Here is a 20,422-nt window from a genome sequence, read left to right on the forward strand (position 1 = left end):
CTTCCCTGCCTCTGCTGCTGTCTCTGACTGCCCTCCTCAATGGCACACAGAGGTGAGCCATCGCCCTGTGACTTCTGACGACACTACAAGCTGACCTCACTTTACCCAGTTTGCTCAGTTCTATATGGAATCGTTTTCAGCGAAAAACGGCAAGTGTGAGTCTTTTTGCACACAGAAATGTTTATATATTCCCGGTTAGAAGTTGTGTTGAATGTCACACAATGCAAAACATTTATAAGCACTTTTAGTGGTGTGTACAACAATGGGCCCTCGATAAATTTAAATATGCCTTTCCCAGGATTCCCCAACAACTGTGCTTCTAACCGCCTCTGTCAGTGTCCCCGAGTCACTCGCCTGCCGATCACCTTGCTCTCTTACTCACAAAATTTAAAAGTGAGTCGCAGCCGCCAACTTTCCTCTTCTGTTTATCCTGACACCAAACGTGCAAAGTCTAACAGTGAATCGCAGTCGCCATCTTGCCTCTTCTGTTCATCCTGACCCCAAACTCACAAAGTCTGACAGTGAGGTAATGCCGCCATCTTGCCGATCTTCTGGTTTATACTGTCAACTGACACCAAACTCGCAAAGTCTAACAGTGAGTCGCAGACGCCATCTTACCTCTTCTGTTTATACTGACACCAAACTCGCAAAGTCTTAAAGTGAGTCGCAGACGCCATCTTGCCTCTTCTGTTTATCCTGACAGAAAACTCGCAAAGTCTAACAGTGAGGTAAAGCCGCCATCTTACCTCTTCTGTTCATACTGACACCAAACTCACAAAGTCTAACAGTGAGTCGCAGCTACCATCTTACCTCTTCTGTTCATACTGACACCAAACTCACAAAGTCTTACAGTGAGTTGCAGACGCCATCTTGCCTCTTCTGTTTATCCTGACAGCAAACTCACAAAGTCTAACAGTGAGGTAAAGCCGCCATCTTACCTCTTCTGTTTATCCTGACACCTCACTTGCAAAGTCTAACAGGGAGGTAAAGCCGCCATCTTGCCGATCTTCTAGTTTATCTTGCCACCAGACTCAAAAAATCTAACGCTGAAGTGCTTCCGCCACCCTGCTTCTCCTGTTTATCCTGGCACCAAACTCACAAAATCTAACAGTGTGGTTCAGTCACCGTCTTGCCTCTTCTGGTTTATCCCGTCATCAAACTCTAATAGTGAGGCGTAGCCACCATCTTGTCTCCTCTGATTTATCCTCTCACTGTACTCACAAAATCCAACAGTGAGGCACCACCTCCATCCTGCCTCTACTGGTTTATACTGTCACCTTAGCAAGGACAGCTCCTCTGTAATGGCAGAGTAGCATCGCCCCACAGCCCATGCCAGCAGGAAAAGAATAAAATGATAATAAAACAATGTTATTATCATTTTATGTATGCTGTCTGAGCCCTGCAATACAATACATATAGGGCGGGTCAGGCCGAGGGAGGGAGGAGTACTGGCACTCATAAGTGCGCATGTGTGCTTGGCTGGCCGTCCTAGGCCGGCCAACACACATGACTTGTGTTTCTGCAGCCCTGCTGGGTTGGAGAAGCAGCACAGGCACCAATGAACTGTATGAGCGGCAAACAAGGCAGCTCAGACCAATCCTGGTGCTGTTATCCTGTGAGGATTGGGTGTGGAGCCTGTGCCCAAGGGCTATCCCCTTCTTGCCTGGCGGCGATGAGAGAAGCAGCGAGGTTACAGCAAGAGCGGAGCGCAGCAGACAATTCTTTTATTTTTTTGTACGTATATTTTATTTCTCCCCTTCTCCCCCTCCCCAACCCATCGCCCTCTCCACCCATGGCCGTCCTACCACTTTAGGTAGGCAGGGGCCGCCACTGCACCTTAGAAAATCTAACAGTGGGGCACCACCACCATTCTACCTCTTCTGGTTTAACCTGTCACCAAACTGAAAAACCCCTGGCCAATTGGCCTTTGGGCAAAACACATGGTGGCTGTTGTTCTTTTGCATCATTAACCTGTGCATACAAGACAATAAAGAAATTATTTATTCTCCAACGCAACACATCTCTTGGATATATATTTTTTTCCAAATAAATCATTGCAGAATTAAAGGGTACAAACCTCCACCAACTACCTACATGATCACTATTAGGGAACTACTTTTTTCTCTTTAGTTGAGCATCCCATGAGAGTGCATGTGTGGTTTTCCTCACCACCAAATACCCACTCTCCATATTGCGGTCTCCCTCTCTTGTGTGTTTCTCCACCACCAAACTCCACTGCTTCTGCGCTCCATTTTGTTGCTCTCTCCCTCAAGTGTGCTTTTTCCTCATGCAAGAAGGTCCATATTGTGTAGCATCAAAATACAACGTACACATGATCATGAGTATGTGCCATTCTGCATTCGGCCTTGTTCCTGTGTTTGATCACACAGCTTCTGGTGATTGCAGTGTCCAGTAATGTATGGCAGAGGGCACTTTCTCCTATATGGTATAGAAGGGAACCAATCTCATATTCTTTCTATAGATAATTAGTGAATTTAGAACTACACATTAATAAGAAAATTAGAGACAGTTGTAGAAAGTTATTACAGGCTTTGTTAAAAAATAAAGACCTTGATGTATGGTTACCTCTGCTCCCTAAAATGCTCTCTGTCTCTTTTTCTGTCTCTCTTCAACTGTCAGCGCTCTGTCATTTTGCTTTATTTCTTGTCATTTGTGATGTAATATGCGGGTTCATTATCTGTTCATGGCAAGGGCATGAGTTATAGTTACCTTAGGGCACAGGTTACAGTTACTAGAGATAACTACAAAAATGTCAATGGTTTTATGATTCGAAAATGTTATTTCGGCACTGAAATTTTCACCTATCTATGAAACCTCACTTTAACAGTTGATTTTTTCAGTGAAAAGGTTTGTATATCTCTCTCTCTCACTCCCTCTCTCTCTCTCTCTATAAATATATATATATATGTATATTAGCAGATGCAGAACCAGAAATAAGTTATCGGAAGAACAATGTGTCAAACATAGCCTTTTCACTGAATTTAATAAAAGCTCACAAATAACAGGCTCACATTGTGGCCTCTTTAAAATGTTTTGAAGCCCCCATTAACCGGCTTATGATCTGGCAGCCACTGTGTAATTTTTCGCATTCCAGTCTCTGGAAGCCGCAGGAATAAGTGACTTGGCAGCCGGGAATAGTTGGCCTTTTTATTTGGAAGCGGAATTACAGAGGCAGCGCCTGGAATCTGACATTCAGACCCCAGACCTGGACCCGTCCGTGGTAGATGTCTATGTAGATATATATATATAAATATATATATATTTTCATACACAGGCCTAACCACAGACTTGCTCAGATTCATGGCTGCCGCTAAAAATGCTGCCAGCTGCACAAATACGAGGAGCTGAAGTTAAAACACAGCTTCTGTTTCATTTTTCAGCTTTGAAGGACTATGGTGCTATTTTCTGCCTGAAATATCGTTTTTCCCCTCTTTTCTTCGCATCCGGTTCGGTTTGTGCAAAGCAGCCGCATCCAAGGCAGTATAGTCGCAGCACATACCGGGGTCTCGAGGCTTGAATTGGGGATGGAGCCTTGCCTTGGCTTCCTTTAGACTGATTCCTGTTTCATACAATGTAATCTTTTACGGTGGAGCTTTTAAAAAAAATCATCTATGTCAAATTATGTCCCTCTTGGATGATTGGTGGTCGCATCTCTTGCGTGCTCCAAAGGCCTAAATCTGAGGAGTCCCAGAGGCTCCATGATTAGGGGCCATATGTATCAAGCCAAATTGCATTCGCAAACGCCGAAATTCGCAGAATTTCAGCATTTGCGAATGCAATTTGGCAAAATGGTATGTATTAAGGAAATCTGCGTGCAAAATAAGGAATCGCAAATTTTGCGATTCCTTATTTTGCGATTGCGTTTAGGGGATTGAAAATTTTGCGATTCCTTAAATGCAATGTATCAAGGAAAAAAAACTTCCTAAATGCCCATAAGGAATCGCAAATTACCACCAACTTCTAGTTGGTGGTAAGTTGCGAATTCTTTTCAAAAAGCATTTTTTTTAAAAACCAAAGGTGCCATATGACGCTCATACATGCCCTTAGGGCATGTATGTGCGCCATATGCACACACATGTCATTTTCAGGGGTGCAGCAGGGTGTTCTTGAGTCACCCCTGCACCCTTGAAATTATTCTCAATTTGCGATTAGCAAATTGCGAATCGCAAATTGAGAATAATTTCACATTCATTCCTATGGGCCTACTGGCCCATAGAAATGAATGGGAAATTATTCCTTAATTGCGATTAGCAATTTGCTAATCGCAATTAAGGAATTTTAAGGAATCGCTAAAAAATAGCGATTTTCTTCATACATACCATTTTGCGATTTCTAAATAGCGATTCCTTAAAAATCACTATTTAGGAATCGCAAAAGGGTATGTTGATACATATGGCCCTAGGTCATTTTCTTCAAGCCCAAGGTGCAGGGGGATTGCCGCTGTTCCTCCAGAGGGCTTGTCGGTAGCAGGTTGGACAGCTAGTTGATTCCCGGAGCCATCAGAAGGTGTGTGGTTGATCTTCTAGAGTTAGATGACCTTGGTGGGTCTATCTGGCACACATCCATCCAGTGCCCTATGTACTAGAGCCAATGAGCTTGGTTTAATAAAGACTCTGCCTGATTTACCATGGTCTTAAGGCTCCATGGCTTGGTTTCCTCTCTCTTAAAATAGCATTCATTTAGTAATAAGTAAGACTTAACACTTTCTTTCCTGATTAAGACTGTCTAAAGAATGTCTTTTGTGCCTGAACACTGCCTGGAGAGATGGAAAAGTAAACCATTACTGTGTTTGGTGGCTTAAGACAGCCTTAAATCTTAAGTCAGGAAGAGTTGATACAGAAGCTGTTCTCCAAAGTGTCTGAGAGTCTTCACCAAAACCATTTAGACCTCGTTGTCTGACACCCACGGGTGACACCGAGGCACCAGCTAGGAGTGCAAGGAGAGGCCTTACGTAGGGCGTCTACCGGAAGAACCTCTGCCATGCTACCTCCAGGTGCTGATATAAAGGTGATGAGCAGAGCATCCCATGAAAGGATCTTCATGAAGTTCTCTCATGGGTTCTTTGGAGCTGCGCCACATGGAGCCTTCCACGGACGGGTTTTAAATGAATCCTGCGCAGGGAAGGTGTTGTAATTCTTAGCTTGAGTGGTAGAAGGCAGAGGACCAAGATTTTCGATTCTTAAAATCCTCGACAGGTTCATTGGTACTATCAGCGGCGAGGAGACATTTTTCTTCTTCCTTTTTTCCACTGCCCCGCAAATCCCTTGTTTCTTGTAGTGTTTTGGGTGGTAGCATACGAGAAATCAAACGCTCTTGGAGGTCGCTGGGTTGGCCGCTTGTACCACCTTCTCAAGACCCTTTTATTGGCTGCTGAGGGGATAATGGAAGGAGAAGGAAAAGGAACTGAAGAAAGTAAACAGAGCAACTAATGCCTTGTTTACTCCCTGTTGCTGTGACTGCCTTTATGGCCTCTGAGAACAGGGGTGCCAAAGAGCGGGTCTCGTATTACCCTAAATAATATCCTGGCGGTGGAGAAGTCAAACTTCTGCCGAGCTTGCTCCCATCAGGCAGGAACCTGAATTCTCGTCATTCTCTCTCTCATTCTTTTTCTTTTTTTTTACTTAGAGGCATAAATTAACCTGGTCAGACAGAAGATAGGAGAGCAATTTCTGGAGTGGATCATTGTCATGCAACCTAGGGTTAGCAGCGTGTAGAGACTGACTTTATTGACCCTAGATTGACTCGGCAGCATGGACCATTTCTTTTCTCCGGTCAGTCATTCCCCATCATTTCTGGTGTAGTGCCTGCCCATGATTGTCATGTACAAAGCCAAGACCTGGGGTCCATCAGACCCCAGATATGTTGGTGATACCATCTGAGCCAAACCCAAGATACTTCAAAGATACAACATCCTATGAAAAATGGAATCCCCAACAACTCCTGACATTTGCACTGTAAATTAACCTATTTACACCATACATGTACATCACATGCTGTTCCATGAATAGAGCATCTGTATTTAGATTCCAGACTGGTAGGCCCATAAATAACCCCTTCACTGGAAAAACAAGAATTGCCGCTAAGCAGTTTTGACTTTACTTAGCGTAATATTTTTTTACTACTGCCAATCGCCATTGCGACATATTTACAAGACGTCTCTACATGGCGTTGGGATCAGCTAGCAACTGGGAAAATGGTTGCTAACACGAGCGTCAAGGTGATAGGAAAATACGCGTTAGCGTTAAAAAAGTGACAGCTGGCCAATTAGCGGAAAAAAAATTCACGTTAGTCAGCCCAATGTCACTGTTCAGGGTCTAGAGGCAAAATGAGCTTACAAATACACCTCCAAGGAAAAAAACAACAAAAACACCCGAATGCAGAATGAAGCAGCCTGGACCAAGTTCAGCACAGGTCTACAATCCCTCCCCAAACCCCCCGCCCCCCAACAGCCAGGATGACCAGCCAGAGTCCAGGGGAAGAGGAAATGCAGAATCAGGGCCTCATTATGAAAAGTAGTGCATTGCTGGGAAAAAACAGTGATGCAGCACTTTTAATTGCGCCATTCTTGCAACACCATGGCGGCTGATGCCTGGAAGAGTGGACAGTCCCCGGGGCCTGGGGACCTCGCTGGGTCTACGTCTGAGACCCGGAGTGGTAGGCACCAGTGCTGTGGAGTTGTTGCAGCCTGACGATATAAGTGGGCTGCGTCAGGCAGAAGCCTGTGGGCTGCGGCGGTAGACATTGAGGCATCGGAAATCGCCTTTTCTTTGTGGGGAAGTCTGGAAGGTCAGATGGAGATACGTTGCTGACCTGTGTGAGAAGACTGCCTAGCACCCCTTGGAACTGTGAACGTGTAGAGGTCCTCCTGCGCACCGTCATGCGGAAGTCTGCATTGCATAACACACGCCACCACTACACTGGGGTGCACAGAGGAGATGGCTGATGGTGGGCCGCGCCTCTCTGCATCACATGCCAGAGGAGGTGGCGCTGCCTGGATGATGTAGAGGGTAAGGCTTCTGAGCTGTGCTGAACTTGTGTGGTGGGAGAACCACAACTACGCACCTAAGAGGGCCCTGTTGCATCACCTGCATCGGGAGGTTCCTCAGTGGACTCGGCAGTGACTGCTGTACCCTGGATTGTGAAATCCGGCCTGAATGAGGCTCCTGCTGGCTGAGTCACAGATTCGGAAAGAGCGCAGTGGATTGAGCCCCGGTGCCTATGTCCAGGTGATGAGAAGGTGAGAAGGTGGGACAGGGAGCGGAGGAGGACCGAGGGTCGTATCTGGCCCAGGCCTAGCGCCTGTGGATGGTGCACACTGTGCCATGAGTAATCCCTGCACTGCGGTGGACCCACATTACCTAGGTCATCGAACAAGACTGGTGGGGGACTCCACTAATTGGCTCTAGTCACTGATATCGGCTCTTGGTGTCGGCGGGTGCCAGGGGTACAGGGGTCAGTTCGTGCCCAGGCCCTTGGGCGCACAGCTTGATCTGCTGTTAATCGCTGGGGCACTGGGGAACACAGAATCCCCTCCTCACAGTTAGATTGGAGGAGGTGACGGAGTAGCGCTGCCTTCATTGCCCTCTGTTAGTGTGCTCTTGGGTGTACGGGGAATTTCCATTGGTGCCGCCCAAACGAAGATTCCTGGCTAGCATGGCTGGAGGAGAGGGGCCGGCTAGCCACATTTTCCTGCACTGTAGGTCATACATAGTCCCTGGGCGTCTGGCACACAATGGGCCGCCTGCACACAGGGGCGGCATCCACACCTGCCCGCTCCTCCATGTCAGTTGACCGAGTGGCTGGGGGTCGCTGGCAGCCAGGGCAGGTGACAGCGGACACCCTGGACTCCAAACTAGACTCTATACTCGTGACTGTGGAAAAAATAGGTAACTCCCTCAAACAAACATTCACTTCCCTTGAAGGCCGAAACAACAAAATCACAGTCGACTTCACCCAGGAGTGCGCACATCATCGCAAGCTGACTGGCAAGGTATGAGCCATTGAGTAAGATCTGGACGAAGTCCATCCTATTACCCAGACCGCAGCATTGGAGGTACAGGAGCTAATGGCATGTGTGAAGTCACTAGAACGAAGAGCGGAAGATGCGGAGGACCGCTCCCGGCGGAGCAATCTGTGGGTGGTGAGTCTGTCCCAGGAAGCAGAAGGAGTTGATGCAGTGACATATACTGAGGCATGGTTGGGTGACCTACTGCCAGCAGGTGCGCTCTCCCCATTCTTTTCTGCGGAGTGGGCCCATCGAGTGCCGGCAATCCGTCTGCCACCGGGGACTGGTCCTAGACCCTAAGTCTTCTGCCTCCTACAGGGATCGTGACACTGCCCTGAGGAAGGTACGCACACCGGGGGAGGGATGAAAGTGGATAAAGATACAGTACTTTTTCGTGACTACGCCACTGGGGTGCAGAGGCATCTGGGTTGTTTCTAGTGGTTAAGCGATGCCTCCGAGAGTTGAGCATCAAGTACTTCCTCCTCTTTCCGGCAAGGCTGCAAGTAGTCTCAGATGGTAACATATGATTTTTTGATGCCGCTGAACAGGTCTGGACCGGGCTGGAATCTGTTGGCCGCCAGGGAGTCTGCACAACAAGCTGTCATTCGCGGAGCCAGTCATAGTGGGAGGCGTAGGAGGAGCATGCATCCCCGCCACTACTACAAGCCACCACCAATCTGGAGCAGATTATTCAAGAGCGGCAGAAGGCGCTGAATGTGGCGGCGACGATGCACGATCGAACTCAGAGATGGGATCCCAACACTTCCCCTGAACACTCCCCCAGCAACGATAGCTCCACTGCGACATGGCCATCCGGTGCAGAATCCAAGTCGTATGTGACTCCTCAGACAGCCTACCTTACATCTTATTTTCGGTAAGTCACGCTAACCGAAGTGTTGCTGTGAAAAATGAACGTTAACGCTAGAAACAGGCCGCTGAGTGGACTTTACAGAAATTTGGAAATATGGCGATAAAAAAGCTGCTGTGACGTAAAAGAATTGGCACTACAGCGGCATTAAATCCTTGGAAATATGCTCCTTAGTGAGAAAATGTTTAGAGAAGGTGATGCCTTATGGCATAATGCAGCCCTAATCCTGTCTCCTAGCCAAAGTTCTGTTCTAAATCTTTGATGTAGGTGAAGACTGCCCTGATCAAAAACTTCATGGACGGAGAGATGGGGGATGTTCCTGGATTCACTAAGGGTGACACTAAAGAGGTTCCCTCTTTATCTGTTGGCGGATTGTGTGAAAACCTGCATTGTTCCAGAAAAAAGGGGCAAGTAGCTTCCCAAATAATTGTCCAGTGAGCACCCCACGTTTTCAATGTTCTCAGAATCCAGTAGTTATGGATATCTGAGCTGCTGAAACCACAGTTATCCTGAGCTAGTTTCATCTACCACACACCTGAACTGAACTCCTGTTTTAATGCCAGTGCCTTGTTTCTCAGGCCCGACCTCTAGAAAATCCCAGGTGACCATCACCAGGCAAACGCTGCTGCTTCCGCTCACCTCAATGTCAGTCAAGAGCTCATCCAACCATATCGGTTGTGAACAGGGATATTTTGAAACTCATTCAGGCCTCTTCTCCTCAGTATGACTCTCCCTGTACCAATCTTGTCTCACTTCTTTTCTGCCTCATTGCCATCAAATCACTTACCCTATAGATTACCAGATGACTGTAAAATTGATACTTGTATAGCGCTCTACTCACCCGCAAGGGTCTCAAGGCGCTTGTATTCATACCGCTGTGGAACCCATCCTGGCTTTTCCTGTGAGGTGTCCACTCCTGGGCACCCCCAAGGTGGAGGCCAGGCGTCCTTAGCGTTGTGGGGGCCGTTGTGGAGATTAAGCAAGCCATTGCCCAGAGTTGCAGAGTGGGACTCCATGATTGGAATAGGCACCGAGGCGAGAAATATCAGGTCCGTGGAATTTTTGAGCCCAAGACCGCCGAGGCGGGGATTGAACCCTGGTCCCGGGCTAGACCTCTGCATCTGGGTCTGCCGCTCTAACCATTGAGCCAAACTTCTCCACTGTGCAATCAAGGGTACAGTATTCCAGCCCAGGTTTCTGTCTCCAACTTGTCCAACTTGAGGTTAACCAGAGCTACAGCTTCCAGAATTCATAATGTTGTTCAATTCATGCCAAAGGCCAAACATGGTGATACGGAGCCCTCTGGTAACCTAACCTAGCACCCTAGGATGCTGGTATGGAGAAAAATAGTATTTCCTCTGAAGTGGGCATTAATGTCCTTCAACACCCCGCATGAGAAGTGCCAGTACTCGCCTATTAGAACTATTGCATCCCTGCTTAGAAGTTCTGATATTTTATTATTGTCAGCCTTTCCTGTTTCTCTCACCCTGATCATTTGTAAAGCACTCTGATGCCCTCTCTGGTCATGTTCGTGCTATATAAAACTTCAAATAAATACATCACCCATTAGATGAAAGTCGTTCCAGTAAGAAGTGCTGGTAATCTTCCTTTAGAAATAATGTATCTTGACTGATAAGTGCTGGTACTTTCCCAATAGAGGCATTGTATCCATCCTGAGAAGTAAGTGGCAGTACTCCCAATAGAAGTATTGCACTCGGTAGGCATTGAGCAGTGCCAACACTGAGTGTGCTTTGCTTTCACAGCCGCGTTTGAGGGAGGTGCTTAAGAGATAACACATGATTTCCAACCTCTTTTTGCGTGATATACACCTGCACTGTAAAAACATCAGATGCATCTTTCTATATAGACTAATAACATTGATAACTATGTATCTCTGCAATAAAAACAGTAACACTCAGAGCTATCTGAATAAAATGCAAGTGTGTGAGGTGAATGTGCAGAAGGCCCATTAACCCTCTGTACTGTTTAATGATGCGTCAGACCTGTGATGATTGCACACAGATCTCTCCATGAAGAGCTTTAACCACCACTTTTATCATATGCTATTATACCCCCTAATTTGCTGGGTTCACAAAGATCTTTGTAGGTGCCTAAATCACATCAGAAATGTTAAAATGCAATGACCTATTAACAAAGCCACACAGATTCACAATCACTTCAGGGCAGTGCTTTAAAAAATAAGAAGTAGATTTACTAACTTTTCATGCAATGCAGTGCAGCTCACTTTGCCACTGGATTCAAGCAAGCCGGGCTGAAGACGGCTGTAATGCCAGAAACCGGTCCTCGGAAGCTTGTTTCCGGTCCAGGGAAGGCATGGCTTGGCAGTTCGGGCTGGACTGTTCCCATGAGGCACAGGGTCAGACTGATTTGCAAATAGTCATGTCTGAACTGGGGTGGCAGAGTGGTCTAAAGAACGGTGATGGATTAAACACAGATCTTTTGACTGGGTGTGAGTGTTTGATTGGTTCAGATGCTCCGTCCATCACCACCCCCTTTTGTACCGCTTTTGGCTGCCATAAGTGTGGCAGGGTATGCTCAGACGTGAGTCCCTTGCTCACTTTGCCACTGGATTCAAGCAAGCCGGGCTGAAGACGGCTGTAATGCCAGAAACCGGTCCTCGGAAGCTTGTTTCCGGTCCAGGGAAGGCATGGCTTGGCAGTTCGGGCTGGACTGCTCCCATGAGGCACAGGGTCAGACTGATTTGCATATAGCCATGTCTGAACTGGGGTGGCAGAGTGGGCTAAAGAACAGTGATGGATTAAACCCAGATCTTTTGACTGGGTGTGAGTGTTTGATTGGTTCAGATGCTCCGTCCATCACCACCCCCTTTTGTACCGCTTGCATGAAAGGAAGACATGAGAAATGTGCCATATTTACAAAGATTTGTCGCATTTAAAAAAAATGTTTAATCATTTTTATTGTAAATCAATAAGGACTAGCTACGTTGTGTTAGAATGACTCAATAGGTACGCCTGTTGACAAACCATTCGGTTTGGTCATGAAGCCCTCACCCACCAACCTAGTTGGTGGCATGCTTCATCATCGGGCCCACCACAGTGACACCGAATGTGTCCCGGGTGTGCTGCGACTCCAGATTACTGAGGAGCTGGTATACTTTCTGAGTGTGCAGGGTGAATGTGAAAGTGAAAGTTTTAAAAGCACATAGGACGCAGGAGATCATAATTCCCTCCACCGCGTCCGTTTGCCTTTTTAGCTGCTAACAGGGGCCCAGGTATTAAAGTTTATCAATACACCCTCGGGCACTGGGACCCACTGTATAGCTTTTAAAACTTTCACTTTCACATTCACCAACACTGCACACTAGGTTGGTGGGTGAGGGCTTCATGACCAAACCGAATGGTTTGTCAACAGGCGTACCTATTGAGTCATTCTAACACAACGTAGCTAGTCCTTATTGATTTACTATATATAACCAAGGGGATCCAGACTGGCTTACCTAGTCCTCTCTCTCTATTTTGATTTGATAATAATTTTTATTGACATTTTATAAAGCAAACAGTACAGAAGGAAATGAATACTTTGTTTCATAGTGAGGTATAATAAGTGACAAAGGGAATAATACATTGTGTAAAAGAGTAGTGGTATCAATGAAGCATAGTATATTGAGAAGTGTGAGTTCCATGCAGTATAGTGTCATAGTATCCTAGGTACTAGAAGTAATTGGAGAGTTATGGGGTTTTGTTGAGAGTATTGTGTTTTGAAAATACCCCAAAGTAGTATTAATGTATGGAGGTAGAGCATAGAGTAGAGAGGAGACACATGAGAGAAGAGTTATAGAAGAAAAACATTTTCTGATACAAAAGAACATCCAGTCAACGAGTTTCGTTCAAACAGGTGTTGAACTTCTTCAGGGCTCAAATTTATTATACACTCATGGTCCGGAGATTCTTTATTTTGAAATCAATCCAAATGATTTATAGATTTTGTTGGATGAGTGTTAACATCAGATAGAGTCTATCCAGGCTACATACTTGTCCTGTTAAATAATATTCTGGGAAGAGTCTCTCTAAGATGATACCTTGATACATATCATGTTTCAGATGCCATGTTCATCTTTTATATGAGAAAATGTTTTCATGGATATGAATTAAGGAAAGAATAAATATATTTTTGAAATACATAGGTGATCTCTGTGGACTACTATATTTCCAGTTGCACTATTCAACTCACTATTTGATTAAATTTCTGCTGGACAGTGGGACCGAACGACGGACATATACCGGAAATGCAGTGCACAGGGCGATCATTTGTTGGAACTTTGTGTGAGGTGCGATCATTCTTGTACGCCGTTGGTGTCTATTGGTTACTATATTTAAATGTATGTAAAATTCAATGCATTCTTTTTCAGCCTGGAAGTTCTCCCTCGTTTCCTTCAAAGATCCAGAAGTATTTTAGACAACTCCAAAGAACTTGTGTAGTGATTTCTTACTGTAATTTCTATTTTAACTTTATGTCACAAAGCGTAAAAAAACTACTGGAATTATTTTACCGGCTTTTTCCTCAAAATGCAACCCTGGTCAGTAAAATACTGGCAATTTAGCAATCTATCGTTTAATTATTAATGAAAAGGCAGATAGGGTCTTTGAATAGCTGATAGTGCTGGGTGACAGACGATCTAGACTAGGAATACTTTAATTATTAATTATATTGTTGCCGGCATGTGACTATGTCTGCCCCAGCCCTTCCCAGCTTTCATAGATACCACACTGGTATAAAATCTCCTTATTTGTAAGTGTATTCTATATTAATTGCCTTTTGTGCTTTTTTTCCCCACAACTCCCACCATGTTCTGATCCCAGCTATTGAAAAGTGCTTAGGAACACTTCGGGCCTCATTTATGAAAAGTGTTGCATCACTGCGAGAAAACTGCGATGCAACACTTTTCAGTGCGCCCTCCCTGCGACACCATAGATGTGCCGTATTTACTGTACGGTGCTCCATGTCGCCAGGATTTACCAATTTGTCAGTATTTCAGACGTATCTGTAGGTGCAGTAATGACGCGTTGCTGGAGTGTGTCGCAAAAGGGATGCTACTCTAGGAATGCATCATTAATCGTGGGTAAGTCCTGTGTTAAAGGCGCCTGCGTCAGTTTCACGCCTGCTGTGAGGCAGGCATAAGATTTTGACGCAGTGGCATCCTAGAATTGGTGAAGTGTAATCTCAGAGATTTCACTGTGCCACTTCTGCTACCCTTTATTATGGGGGTATGCCCACCCTGCATACATTATACCTGACGCATGTATAATGTGGTACAAAAGGGGGTGGTGATGGACGGAGCATCTGAATCAATCAAACACTCACACCCAGTCGAAAAGATCTGGGTTTAATCCATCACCGTTCTTTAGCTCACTCTGCCACCCCAGTTCAGACATGGCTATATGCAAATCAGTCTGACCCTGTGCCTCATGGGAACAGTCCAGCCCGAACTGCCAAGCCATGTCTTCCCTGGACCGGAAACAAGCTTCCGAGGACCGGTTTCTGGCATTCTAGCCGTCTTCAGCCCGGCTTGCTTGAATCCAGTGGCAAAGTGAGCAAGGGACTCACGTCTGAGCATACCCTGCCACACTTATGGCGGCCAAAAGCAGTACAAAAGGGGGTTGTGATGGACGGAGCATCTGAATCAAACACTTAAACCCAGATCAGTTGACTGGGGGTGAGTGTTTGATTTGTTCAAATGCTCCGTCCATCATCCCCCTTTTGTATCGCATGTATAATGTGGCGCAGGGTTTTACAAAGTGACGCATCTGCCTAGATGCATCACTTTGTAAATCTGGTGCAACGTGGCGCAATTTTTACTCTGCCGCAGAATCACAAAAAGTGACGCAACTGCAGCGCGAAGGACTCATAAATTAGCCCCCTCGTCTTTAGGACTCGCCTGCCGCACAGCCGAAGCTGTCTGACAGCAGAAGGCCTATGGTGGGTTTACCTGGAACTTACAGTGGGTTTGTAGCTCACTCATTGTGTACCATGGAGGTGCCCATCAGGGCCCACCTCGCCCAGTCCTGGCTGGATGGGATTATCTGTGCCCACCCAGAGTCATCCTACACCAGCTCTGGCTTGGTCTGTGCCCACCTAGAGTCATCCTACACCAGCTCTGGCTGGGTCTGTGCCCACCCGGAGTTATCCTACACCAGCTCTGGCTGGGTCTGTGCCCACCCGGAGTTATCCTACACCAGCTCTGGCTGGGTCTGTGCCCACCCGGAGTTATCGTACACCAGCTCTGGCTGGGTCTGTGCCCACCCAGAGTCATCCTCCACCAGCTCTGGCTGGGTCTGTGCCCACCCAGAGTCATCCTACACCAGCTCTGGCTGGGTCTGTGCCCACCCGGAGTTATCCTACACCAGCTCTGGCTGGGTCTGTGCCCACCCGGAGTCATCCTACACCAGCTCTGGCTGGGTCTGTGCCCACCTGGAGATATCCTACACCAACTCTGGCTGGGTCTGTGCCCACCCGGAGTCATCCTACACCAGCTCTGACTGGGTCTGTGCCAACCCGGAGTTATCGTACACCAGCTCTGGCTGGGTCTGTGCCAACCCGGAGTTATCGTATACCAGCTCTGGCTGGGTCTGTGCCCACCCGGAGTCATCCTCCACCAGCTCTGGCTGGGTCTGTGCCCACCCAGAGTCATCCTACACCAGCTCTGGCTGGGTCTGTGCCCACCCGGAGTTATCCTACACCAGCTCTGCCTGGGTCTGTGCCCACCCGGAGTCATCCTACACCAGCTCTGGCTGGGTCTGTGCCCACCCGGAGTTATCCTACACCAACTCTGGCTGGGTCTGTGCCCACCCGGAGTCATCCTACACCAGCTCTGACTGGGTCTGTGCCAACCCGGAGTTATCGTACACCAGCTCTGGCTGGGTCTGTGCCCACCCGGAGTTATCCTACACCAACTCTGGCTGGGTCTGTGCCCACCCGGAGTTATCCTACACCAACTCTGGCTGGGTCTGTGCCAACCCGGAGTTATCGTACACCAGCTCTGGCTGGGTCTGTGCCCACCCGGAGTTATCCTACACCAACTCTGGCTGGGTCTGTGCCCACCTCTGCAGTCCTGCTTTCGCCAGGGTGCTTGAGCCCTTGAGTCTCCCTTAAACTCAACGCTTCCCAGTGCCAGCTCGGCCTGTCTTTGCCACCTACACTCTTCTCTCAACAGTCGTGGCTGCCCCGCCAACGGAGGGTGCACTGATGCCAGTCGTGGCAGGCTCTTTACGTGCCCACCCCGAGCATCCTGTTGCCACAAGTTGTGTCTGAGCCTGTTTGCACTCACTTACACTCCACTCTTGACAGCGGGGCCAGGGGGCATCTGTGCCCATGCAGGCTTTCCTGTGGCCAGTCATGGGGGGGATCGTCGCTCCTCCGGTGCTTCTGCCCACCCAGACATTGCCCACGCGGACTTCCTTGTTACACCCGGCTGTGCCCCTCTGTGCTGGGCAGGCTCGTGTGCAAGTCCCAGGACCCCCGAGCGTTACCGCTGGTCTGCGCCCGCGGCTCCAGCGCCTCTAGGCACCTTGGCCGAGGCCGCCCTTTGTAGATCCGCGGCTCCAGCGCCTCTAGGCGCTTCGACCGAGGCCGCCCTTTGTAGATCCGCGGCTCGCACGCCGCTCGGCTCCCGATTAAAGGCGGCCTCTGTCTTTGCTGTTATTAATTAGCGCCGCTTTTCAAAGGGGTTTTTGTTCGACTGAGGAATACCATTCGTCCTGCTGCCAGAACAGAAAACAAACTCTTGCCGCGCGTCCGTCCTCCCGCCGAACGCGAGGCCGCAGGAATGCTGTGGACGAGGAGACTGGTGCAGAGAGGGAATGTACCCAGGGCAGCCACTCATGAGGCAGGGCAGAGACGAGAAGGGGCGAGCCGAGCCAGAGCCGAGCCAAGGGTGGGCTCTGGCTCTAAGAGCTTGTACATGAGGCGAGCCACTCACGAGGCAGGACAGAGATGAGAAGGGGCGATCCGAGCCAGAGCCGAGCCAGAGGCGGGCCAAGGGTGGGCTCTGGCCCTAAGACCTTGTACACAGGCATACCACTCATGATGCAGGCCAGAGACGAGAAGGGGCGAGCCGAACCAAGCCAAGGGTGGGCTCTGGATCTAAGAGCTTGTACACAGGCAAGCCACTCATGAGACACGGCAGAGACAAGAAGGGGCGAGCCGAACCAGAGCCGAGCCAAGGATGGGCTTTGGATCTAAGAGCTCGTACACGAGGCGACCCACTCACGAGGCAGGGCAGAGACGAGAAGGGGCGAGCCAGAGCCGAGCCAAGGGTGGGCTGTGGCTCCATGACCTTGTACACAGGCAAGCCACTCATGAGGCAGGGCAGAGACGAGAAGGGGCGAGCCGAACCAGAGCCGAGCCACGGGTGGGCTCTGGCTCTAAGAGCTTGAATACGAGGCGAGCCACTCATGAGGAAGGACAGAGACGAGAAGGGGCGAGCCGAGCCAGAGCCGGAGCCAAGGGTGGGCTCTGGCTCTAAGAGCGTGGACACGAGGCGAGCCACTCATGAGGCAGGGCAGAGACGAGAAGGGGCGAGCCGAACCAGAGCCGAGCCAAGGGTGGGCTCTGGATCTAAGAGCTTGAATACGAGGCGAGCCACTCATGAGGAAGGACAGAGACGAGAAGGGGCGAGCCGAGCCAGAGCCGGAGCCAAGGGTGGGCTCTGGATCTAAGAGCTTGAATACGAGGCGAGCCACTCATGAGACAGGGCAGAGACGAGAAGGGGCGAGCCGAGCCAGAGCCGGAGCCAAGGGTGGGCTCTGGCTCTAAGAGCCTGGACACGAGGCGAGCCACTCATGAGGCAGGGCAGAGACGAGCAGGGGCGAGCCAAGCCAGAGCCGAGCCAAGGGTGGGCTCTGGCTCTAAGAGCTTGTACACAGGCCAGCCACTCATGAGGCAGGGCAGAGACGAGAAGGAGCGAGCCGAGCCAGAGCCGAGCCAAGGGTGGGTTCTGGCTCTAAGAGCTTGTACACAGGCCAGCCACTCATGAGGCAGATTCAAAAAGTGGGGGTGGTGATGGACAGAGCATCTGAGTTAAACAGAACACTTGTACCCAGTCAAAAGATCAGGGCTTGATCCATCACCGTTTTTTAGCTCACTGCACCATCCCAGCTCAGAACCTGGCTACATGCAAATTAGTCTGACCCTGGCCCAGTGCATCATGGGAACAGGGCAGACCAAACTGCCAAGCCAATTCTTTACTGGAAAGGAAACAAGCTTCCGGGGACCGGTTTCTGGCATCGCAGCCGTCTTCGGCCCGGCTTGCTTGAATCCTGATGGTGCAGTGAGCAAGGGACTCACATCTGAGTATACCCTGCCAAACTTGTGGTGGCTAAAACGATTCAAAAAGTGGGGGTGGTGATGGACAGAGCATCTGAGTTAAACAGAACACTCGTACCCAGTCAAAAGATCAGGGCTTGATCCATCACCGTTTTTTAGCTCACTGCACCATCCCAGCTCAGAACCTGGCTACATGCAAATTAGTCTGACCCTGGCCCAGTGCATCATGGGAACAGGGCAGACCAAACTACCAAGCCAATTCTTTACTGGAAAGGAAACAAGCTTCCGGGGACCGGTTTCTGGCATTGCAGCTGTCTTCGGCCCGGCGTGCTTGAATCATGATGGTGCAGTGAGCAAGGGACTCACATCTGAGTATACCCTGCCACACTTGTGGAGGCTAAAACGATTCAAAAAGTGGGGGTGGTTTGGTCTGCCCTGTTCCCATGATGCACTGGGCCAGGGACAGACTAATTTGCATATAGCCAGGTTCTGAACTGGGATGGTGTAGTGAGCTAAAAAACGGTGATGGATCAAGCCCTGATCTTTTGACTGGGTATGAGTGTTCTGTTTAATTCAGATGCTCTGTCCATCACCACCCCTTTTCTGAATCGTTTTGGCCACTATAGGAGTGGCAGGGTATGCTCAGACATGTCCCTTGCTCACTGCACCATCAGGATTCAAGCAAGCCGGGCCGAAGACGGCTGCAATGCCAGAAACCGGTCCCCGGAAGCTTGTTTCCTTTCCAGTAAAGAATTGGCTTGGCAGTTTGGTCTGCCCTGTTCCCATGATGCACTGGGCCAGGGTCAGACTAATTTGCATGTAGCCAGGTTCTGAGCTGGGATGGTGCAGTGAGCTAAAAAACGGTGATGGATCAAGCCCTGATCTTTTGACTGGGTATGAGTGTTCTGTTTAATTCAGATGCTCTGTCCATCACCACCCCCTTTTTTGAATCGTTTTGGCCACTATAGGAGTGGCAGGGTATGCTCAGACATGAGTCCCTTGCTCACTGCACCATCAGAATTCAAGCAAGCCGGGCCGAAGACGGCTGCAATGCCAGAAACCGGTCCCCGGAAGCTTGTTTCCTTTCCAGTAAAGAATTGGCTTGGTAGTTTGGTCTGCCCTGTTCCCATGATGCACTGGGCCAGGGACAGACTAATTTGCATATAGCCAGGTTCTGAAATGGGATGGTGTAGTGAGCTAAAAAACGGTGATGGATCAAGCCCTGATCTTTTGACTGGGTATGAGTGTTCTGTTTAATTCAGATGCTCTGTCCATCACCACCCCCTTTTCTGAATCGTTTTGGCCACTATAGGAGTGGCAGGGTATGCTCAGACATGAGTCCCTTGCTCACTGCACCATCAGGATTCAAGCAAGCCGGGCCAAAGACGACTGCAATGCCAGAAACCGGTCCCCGGAAGCTTGTTTCCTTTCCAGTAAAGAATTGGCTTGGTAGTTTGGTCTGCCCTGTTCCCATGATGCACTGGGCCACGGACAGACTAATTTGCATATAGCCAGGTTCTGAACTGGGATGGTGTAGTGAGCTAAAAAACGGTGATGGATCAAGCCCTGATCTTTTGACTGGGTATGAGTGTTCTGTTTAATTCAGATGCTCTGTCCATCACCACCCCCTTTTCTGAATCGTTTTGGCCACTATAGGAGTGGCAGGGTATGCTCAGACATGAGTCCCTTGCTCACTGCACCGTCAGGATTCAAGCAAGCCGGGCCGAAGACGGCTGCAATGCCAGAAACCGGTCCCTGGAAGCTTGTTTCCTTTCCTGTAAAGAATTGGCTTGGTAGTTTGGTCTGCCCTGTTCCCATGATGCACTGGGTCAGGGACAGACTAATTTGCATATAGCCAGGTTCTGAACTGGGATGGTGTAGTGAGCTAAAAAACGGTGATGGATCAAGCCCTGATCTTTTGACTGGGCTCTGGCTCTAAGAGCTTGGATACGAGGCGATTAGACAACAAGGGGACCCAAAGGATGCAGCCATGGACCTTGGGAAAGTACTTTGTTAACAACAGTGGTCCATTGCAAAAAGTAATTTAAAGAAAAACAATAAAATATAGACACAATCGAAGCTATATTTGGTAAATATACCAGCCCAGCCGGGCGAGGGTCTAAAGTGTATTGATGTAAAAAATTCGTAAGACAATATTACAATATTACACGGTGGGACACAAGCCTGTGACCCACAGTACACACTTACACAGTTACGTAAAAACA

At 48.7% G+C, this 20,422-nt stretch overlaps 1 long non-coding RNA gene across 4 annotated transcripts in view; it reads left to right on the forward strand.

Moving 5' to 3' along the window:
- Positions 1-20,422, forward strand: part of LOC144799789 (uncharacterized) — a 625,907-nt gene that overhangs the window by 355,315 nt on the left and 250,170 nt on the right. For 2 of the 4 annotated variants that reach the window (XR_013603870.1, XR_013603871.1), the window contains exon 3: positions 13,060-13,203. The exons of the other annotated variants lie outside the window; for them this stretch is intronic. This is a non-coding gene — a long non-coding RNA (uncharacterized LOC144799789). The remainder of the gene's footprint in view (positions 1-13,059; positions 13,204-20,422) is intronic. 4 annotated transcript variants of the gene reach the window in all.

The sequence above is a fragment of the Lissotriton helveticus genome, chromosome 12, assembly GCF_964261635.1.
Source record: "Lissotriton helveticus chromosome 12, aLisHel1.1, whole genome shotgun sequence".
Taxonomy (NCBI): Eukaryota; Metazoa; Chordata; class Amphibia; order Caudata; family Salamandridae; genus Lissotriton; species Lissotriton helveticus.